The sequence below is a fragment of the Thunnus maccoyii genome, chromosome 18, assembly GCF_910596095.1.
Source record: "Thunnus maccoyii chromosome 18, fThuMac1.1, whole genome shotgun sequence".
NCBI lineage: Eukaryota > Metazoa > Chordata > Actinopteri > Scombriformes > Scombridae > Thunnus > Thunnus maccoyii.
In genome coordinates, this window is record NC_056550.1 from 8,519,949 (window position 1) to 8,528,837 (window position 8,889).

Consider the following 8,889-nt stretch of genomic DNA (forward strand, 5'->3'; position numbering starts at 1 on the left):
CAAAGACGCAAGAGCCATAAACACACAATCTGAAGACTGACACACTGAGCAACCACAGAGAGATAGACAGGTACACATGCACGCACACAAATTTCATTTGGGCTGTAAAGGTTACCGGCAACACTGTAACATAATCTCATTTACGGAGTAAACCCATAAACAGAAATGACCCTGTAGACCAGAGTTCACCTGCTTGTTTATTGGTTTTGTGTTTTGTTTGTTTGTTTGTTGTAGTGCTGCCTTGGGCCTCAGTGCACTTCAGTGGAGTCTGTACCAGCTACACATACACACACACAGACAAAGACAAAAGCACTGGGGGATGGATGATTTTATTCCACCTCAAGAGGCAGGTGCCCTCGAGGTCTGCCACAAAGACAGCTCTTTGAAGCTGATGGAGAAAGATAGAGAGAAAAGGAATGAGAGAGAGAGAGAGATGGAGGGAGGGAAGGGTAGAGAGGGAGTTGGTTTGTGCAGGGGGGTGTTGGAGTGGTGAGTAGAGGAGAGACAGAATAGACCAGGCTGGGTTGAAAGAGGATGAGGGAGGAAAAGAGATGAAGACTGTAAGTACAAAAGGAGAAACTGGCAGCGGAAAGAGAATGACGGGAATGAGGGAGATGAAGGATAAAGGACAGAAAGGAGGAGGGGTCTCTGCACACGGCTCTCTAACACACATGACCTTTTAACAGCCACTCTTCCAGTCACTCCCTGTTCATCCATCCTTCATTCATATCATCTTCTTCATTTTTTAGATTTTATCCCCTGTGTTTCTCTACAATTGCCACCTTTTCTCTGCCCTAGTCAGCGATTCTTCTTTTTCCTGATCTGCAACTGTTTCTGTTTCCTCTCTTTCCTCCCTCGCACATCAACCGTTCTCTCCTCTTTTCCTCTGGCAGCAGCATGTTTTCTCTTCACTTGCTCCCTCTCATCATGAATGACACTTTCTCCTCCTCCTCCTGTCTCTTCTTCCTCCTCTCTGTCCCGGTCGAGAGCTCACTAGTGAGCACATGAGAAAATATCAGACAGGCAAGCAGTAAGGCAGGAGGGATGGCTTTTGGGTAATGGGTTTATCAACTCTCCTATTACTACAATAATCTCATTAGAGATATGGAGATCACCAGGGGCCTGCTAAAAGGAGCTTGCTGGCCTGATGAAGGTCCCAGAGGAAACCTTTGTGTGTGTGTAAGACAGACATGGAGAGATAAAGAGGGAGAGGAAGAGGATATGTGTGGAAACGCTCCACAGGGACCATTTATTTCCTAACAGCGATAATGGCTTTAGCCACTAAATCAAACTTTCCCATTCACTTTCACTCACACACTTAAATGTAATGGGCGCTAATGGCACGCTGACTAATCGAAGTCACACTTGTGCAGCATACGAAAGTGCACAACGCAAAACAGACGGAAAATGTATATACTAGTGCTAGTAGTAGTATTTGTTGATAGAAGAAGTAAATGTAGTTCTTTTAAACACAAAGCATTTACATTTAGTATTAAATGTTCAACGCAGGCAGAGGATTTGTACAAGATTCACAAAGTTGCTAACAGAGGCAGCGCACTTATTTGAACACTTATCAATTATTCTCACTGATGTCTTTACTTACATGCTGTGGTTCATAAACATTTTAAAGAAACCTGGTACCAGTAGTACAAGCAGCAGCACACACTGTACCAATTTGTTGGAAGTTTTGTGAAGAGTTTTTCTAAGAAACATGCAGAAACTCTTCCACAGTAGAAAGTCTTATCAATAGTAGTGTTATCTCTATATAGTTTTCTTTTTCTGCCTCACTTGGACTTATTATTTCCTCATGAATGTCCATTGTTTCTGTGATGAAGCTGTTATTAGAGCTGCAACAATTAGTTGATTAATCGATTAGTCCATCAACAGAAAATTCATCGCCAACTATTTTGATAATCAATTAATCGTTTTTTAATTTTTTAAGACAAAATGCTAAAACTCTCTGGCTCCACTGTCTTAAATGTGAGTGTTTTCTGGGTTTTTTTTTTTAGCTTTCCATGGTAGTAAACTGAACATCTTTGGGTGGTGGACTGTTGGTCGGGACAAAACAAGACATTTGGGCTTTGAGAAAATGGTAATCTAAATTTTTCACCATTTCTAATGGATTAGTTGAGATTGACGGATTAATTGATAATGAAAATAATTATAATCATTAGTTGCAGCTCTAGCTGTTATATCTCTCTATACAGCTTAACTGCATCAGCCATTAGATAAAATACTTCCTGTAGCAGATTTTTACAGTTTGTTATTATTTTGTCAGATCTAATATAAAGTAGAAGCAAGAAACTTGCAGCTGCACATCTTCGTGTAAATCTGACACATTAGAGAGGTTTGTACCTCAGCTTTTTTCAGATTTTTTTTATCTATATATAACATGGAAAAAGCTCACAATACTTTGATTGGAGCCAGTATTATTACATTCATTTAGATATGGTGCGGATACCCAAAAGAAAAGATGGAGACAATTTTTACCCCTTTTAAAAAATCATTTTTCATACATTTCATACATTAGCCAACATTCATTTCATACATAGCAGCATGGCTCTAGGGGTGGCAATGTCAGTCAGTTGGTGTATCAAATCGTCATCATTTTAACAATTTCATGGACCAACAAAATATTGGATGGATTGCCGGGAAATTTGGTACAGACATTAAAGTGCAACTTGGTGATCCCACCCAGTGAACAAATGTGTGGGAAAAGTTGAACAGGATTTTCAAAAAATATACAGTACTGCGCAAAAGTTTTAGTCACTAAAATTAAAGTGAGGATGCTTCAAAAATATTGCTAAATTGTTTTTTGTTTTTTTTAAACAGATGAAACCTAAATTAAATTCATATTTGATGTGAGCAGCTTTGCCTTTAAAACAGCAGCAGTTCTCCTCAGTATACCTGCTCACAGTTTTTCAGGTTCTTTGGTTGTTCCTGCATCTTGGAGAAGTTGCACAGTTCTTCTGTGGATTTAATCGTCTCAATTGCTTCTGTCTCTTCATGTAATCACCGACTGACTCCATGATGTTGAGATCAGGACTCTGTGGGAGCCAAACCATCTGTTGCAGGACTCCTTGTTCATCTTGTTGATAAAGATAGTTCTTAATGACTCTGGTTGTGTGTTTGGGGTCGTTCTCATGCTGCAGAATATCAGACACCTCCCTGATGGTATTGCATTATGGATAAGAATCTAAACATCTAAGGTGCCTAAAACATTTGCACAGTACTGTATATCTATATACACAACACTGACATCTGGACTTATTTTTGTAAGGCTGTTTTCATATTCGAAGTGATGTCACATAAGGGAGAGCAGTCAAGCTAGGTCCAATTTAACAATAAGAAATACTTGCAAAATGAATTAAATTCCCATCATGTAGGCTACTTTGTGTTCAGAAATATTAGCATGCTAACACACTAAACTATACAATTCTGTAACAGTGTTACTTGTTTTCTAATTGACCGCTACTGGACAAAATGAACTGGATGACAGAGTTGTCTGTGTGGAAAGGGAAGGTGAAGTCGACCTGGCCTGAAGCCTCTGCAGCAGATTAGACACAGATTGGTCTTATTGCTTTACTGTGAAATACTGCAGCTGAGGACAGAGAAAAATAAAATTACAGTACATACACACTAAAACACACACCGAGGCACAGGGACAAGCACAAGTGCACACATGCACACACACACACACACACACATACACACAAGCTGAGTTGCGTGATTGAAGCGGTAAAGGGGCTGGTTGTTACATAGCAACCTTTAATAAACAACGGCCGTAAGATGGAGACAATAATAATGAGAGACACAGAGAGAGAGGAGTGATTGAACTCTGGCTCTCTGACTGTCTCTGAGCTTTGCTTACACAGCATTGAGTTTCAGAGCAGGGATTTGTTAAAGACGTGTGTGAGAGTGTACAGTGGGTATAACAAAGCTCTAAAAGCTGGAACTGACTGAGAGAGAAAGTGCACATATGCACACAAACACACTCACACACACACACTCACACAAGCACACTCACACATACATAGACAAACCTCTCCAGAGAGCACAGATCAGCTTTGAAAGGGAAACAGCAAACAGAGCAGCAGGACTATGAATAGGACTATCTCAACCATGAAAAATGTCTCATCTCCTCTATCTATCTATCCATCTATCTATGGAAATTTGTGTGGTTTTGTTCTTTTTCCATGGTAAAGTCTCTGAATGTACAATTTCAAAATGAGGACATTACACAAACATTTTGGGAAATACACTTATTTGTTTTCTGGTGGAGAGTTGATGAGAAGATTTATACTACTCTCATATCTGTCTAGAGCTGCAACAGTTAGTCAATTACTGTAAATGATTAGTCGAGTGACAGAAAATTAATCAACAGCTATTTTAATTATCGATTAAACATTTAAATCATTTTTCAGGCAAAAAAGCCAATCATTTCATGGTTCCAGGGTCTTAAATGTAAGAATTTGTTCTGGACAGTTCTGGACAAAAGAAGACATTTTAAGATGCTACATTGGGCTTTAGGAAATTGTGAGGGGTATTTTTCAGTGCTTTTTGAAGTTTTAAACAATGAATTGATTAATCAAAAAAATAATCAGCAGATTAATCAATCATGAATAGTAGAATTGATAGTTGCAGCCCCATATCTGTCCATTAAAGATGAAGCTATAGCCTGCAGCCAGTTAGCTTAGCTTAGCACAAAGACTGGAAACAGGGGGAAACAATTGGCCTGGCTCTGTGCAAAGGTAAACTGATGTGTAAAAACATCAAGTTAGCTACGTGTGTGCCAGTTATGTTTATACTTTAGTTTTTGTATGGATTTTAAAAAAAGAAAGACGTAATGTGTTAATTTGTGAGCTTTTCAGGGTTTTTGTTTCTAAATTTATGGTTTGAGGTCAAGATTAGGATTTGGGTTTAGAATTAGGGTTAACACAATGGGATAAGTAGGGATGAGGGGTAATGAATGAAGGAATAATATAGTCAATAGATGATTCTTAAAAGAATACACATCCTGTGTGTGTGCAGTTTGAATGTACCTGTATGTATTTGTATGTTTGTTTATATGTGTTTGTGTGTCACATAGACAGAGACAAAGCCAGACAGAGATGCTGCTACGCCTGTGTTGTCATGTAATTCAAGCCCAGAACAGATCACAGCCAAATATAACAATAGTGTGGATTTACAACAAGTGCTTTCCAAGTGCTGAAGGCGCTTTCCAGTTTTCACGGCTTTATAGAGTGTGTGTATGTGTGTGTGTGTACGTAAGTACTCTATTTGAGTGTACTGTACATGTCCCATGAGAGAGGAGATATGGAGATGATTTGTGCATGTGAGAGTAGCGAGAGATTATGTGTTTGTGTGAGTGAGTGTGTGTCAGTGCTCATGTTTGTGTCGCATACAAAAATAGAAAGAACGCAACTGTGTGTGTGTGTGTGTGTGTTTGAATAACAGCCAAAGAAATATTCTTACGCTGGCTTTTGTGTATTGGATAAAGAACTGGAGATGTCTATTGTGAGAGGAAGGGACAGAAAATTATCTGTGTGTGTGTGTGTGTGTGTGTGATGTGTAGTGGTCTAGTGACCAAATGAGACAAAAGCTGAGCTCAGGACTGAAGTCAGCTATGCCACTGCAGTATAGCAGTTGTTAACAAAAGTGGTGCCTCCAAAGTACATTTATTTTGATAGCTGTGAAGGAAAAAATGACCCCATAAGTACAGAGATGGTCACATATTTTCACAGCTGTGATAGCAGAAACTGTGTGTAGAGCACTATCATCAACAGTCAATATCGGGTCAACCCTTCAATCTTTTTCATGTAGTTAATCATCTAGCATCACAGAATCTGTTGAATCAAAGGTTTTGGTACACCGAAGTCAACATTTGTGACTCTATAGTTAGAGGATTGGCATCACTCTTATGTGTGTACATTAAATATGAAGTTACAGCCTGGAGATGGTTAAGTTAGCTTAGAAAGAACTAGCCTAATCTGTAACAAAGTACACCTAATTGCACAATTAAGTAGTTTTAGCCTTAAGTCATTCACACAAATTTTACAGTCTGTGTTTATTAACATTTTAGTGAACCTTAGAGATGCTGTTAGGTGTGTTTTAATACCTTTGGACAGAAGCAGGCTGGTGGTTTTGTTGTTGTGTTTTCTGATTTGTTAATGTGTTTTTAAAATTTTTGTTGTGTTTTGCATCTCAGGACCACCATAGCTTCCCCTGTTTCCAGTATTTATGCTAAGCTAAGCTAAATTTTGACTATACTTTAAATATTATGGTGACACCATGTTTGGTAACAGCTGTATCAAAATAAAGTAGCCAATAGTAATAAAGCTGAAATTCTTAGGTCACAGAGTATGATGGGTCACATTATTTGCTGTAACACCTCTAAGCCCTTAATAAGTTTCGACCTCTCTCTGCAGTCCACAGTGCTGCACTGTGGGTCAGGAGAACATTTCTTTTTCTCTTGTCACATCTCAATAGAGGCTCAATAGAGTCGATAGACTCTCGCTGTCTCTTTCTTCCTCAGTGTACCTGATCCCGCCTCCAATAAGCCTCTCAACTTTCATTTCCCTCCAAATCCATTCAGTTACATCACATACCAATAGAGTACACTCTGCTATTTCACTGTAGAAACCCTTGCTATGTGTCACAGCTTTCTGTACTTGTTCCTGTGCAAACTCTCTTTCTTTTTCCTCCCCTGGTATCTCCTCCTCCCTCTCTAACCTCAGTGTCTTTATCTCTAAGGAAGGAACTTCTCTCTGCTTTCCTGTTCTCAGACTCTGCAGCTGTTCTTCCCTCTTACACTTTCTTTCTCTCCATCTTCATTCACCTTGTCTTCATCTCTGCTCGTGTGAACTCTCCACCTGCTCTTTCTTCTCCAACTCTCTCTTTCCCCCATCTGTCCCCATCCCTCGATCCCCATGCCTCTGTATTTACACCTGTTCTTTTTCCTTTCATCCCTGTCCTTCACCTGCCTGCCTTGCACATCATTACCTCCTCCTTTTCCTCCTCTCAGTGCCTGTTTCTCGCACTCTCTCTCTTGTCTTCTTCAAACCGTGTGACACGATTAAGGAACCCACCTGTCTCTCTCTCTCTCTTTGAATTTTTGTCGTTTCTGGTGTCTTTGCTCTCATTTTCTTGTAATTATTTCTTTAATTTGCCTGTTTCCCTGCCTCTCGCCCTCTGTTTCTCTCCACGTCTTTCTTTATCTCTTTCTCCAGAGGTGAGCGGAGGTGGTTATAGGCGGTATAGTACTATCAGTATGCAGAGTCATGGTGCTGTGGCTCTGCCGTCATTGATTGAACCAGCAGCTAAATATAGACACTGTTGATGCTCAGCATCTTTACCAGGCTGGAAGGAGGGATGGATGAGAGGAGGGAGGGATAGACACACAAATACAAACAGACCCACACACACACACAGACCCACACACACACACACACAGACACACAACTGAAACTAGTGTTAAACAGTAAATACAGGACATAATTAATCAGTGTAAGATGCATGCATAGACACAGCAGCAGTCAAACATTCACATGGATTAAAAGGACGAAAGCAAGCACACGCACACACACACACACGCACACACACACACGGACACGGACACGGACACGGACACGGACACAAACACACATACATACACACTTACAGACACTAGTCTGTATGTTCCTGACGGGTATTGGTTGGACAGAAAAATAATTCCATTTGAGTGAAGGAGGCGTAACATAGTCTGACCTTTTTACACATTCATAACAGAGAGCTGCTGAGAAAAATATTTATGGGACACACACACACACGCACGCATGCACAAACCCACACACACGCACGCACGTAACAAATCGACAGTAACTCATTCTTTTCTGGGCAGATTGCTGCAGGCTAAAACAACGTGACAAACTATTACTATTCAACACACACAGCATAAATTCAGAGCTGCAAGCCTTCCCACAAGCTGAGCAGAGAGGAAGAAAAAGCCACAGACAGATAGAAATGGGGGGTTAGACGGGCAAGATGTCAGACAGACATTTTGGCAACTCAAATATAACCCAGACAGACAGGTGAAGTGAGAGCCAGACAGGTAAACTAACAGCCAGCTAAACAGATAAGCAGGCAGACAACCAGAGAACAACGCCCTCATGATCCAGAGGATTTTACACAGATTAAATTCATCCCAAGAACGTATTTCTGGACCAGCGTCAAAACCCCTGCTGTGCCACAGGATGGGTTTGTGTGTCTGACAAAGAATAGTTTGGTTGATACGTCACAACCATTCACAGCCACAGATTAGTGTTATTTTCATTTATTGTCTTGGATAGCAATATGGAACTGAAAGGATTTTTGAAATTAAGTATAGTTATGAGTGTGATAATATGAACTTATCAAGAGTCTGATTTAGAACAAACATGACCTGAGTGAGATGCTGATTTTATTTCCCAGTTCTGTTTTCCAAATTCTTCACACAGTTAGCACAGCAGCGCTCTAATGGACCGACCAAATATAATTTTAAGCAAACATTTTAATATTTATGAGTTCATTTATCTCTCAAGCTCAACCAACTTGCCAAAATGTGCATTCTTTATCTCAATATGAAACTAGTTACAATTTAAAAACCAAACATAAAAACAGTCAACTTGTTTAGTCATAACAGGTATGATATGTTCCACTGTAGGGCTTTTATAGTAACGCATAAATAAATAATGTAATCCTCCAAAACAACTGCCAAATCATAGCTCTTTTCATTCTTAATCTGCTGTTAAAGCTAAAGAAATTCAAACCCACTGTGCTGGCACATATCACAGTGCTTACAGCTTGAGACTCACAACAATGAAACATAAAATCAACAGCAGTGTCATCCAGTGGACTCCAGTTGTGTGTCCC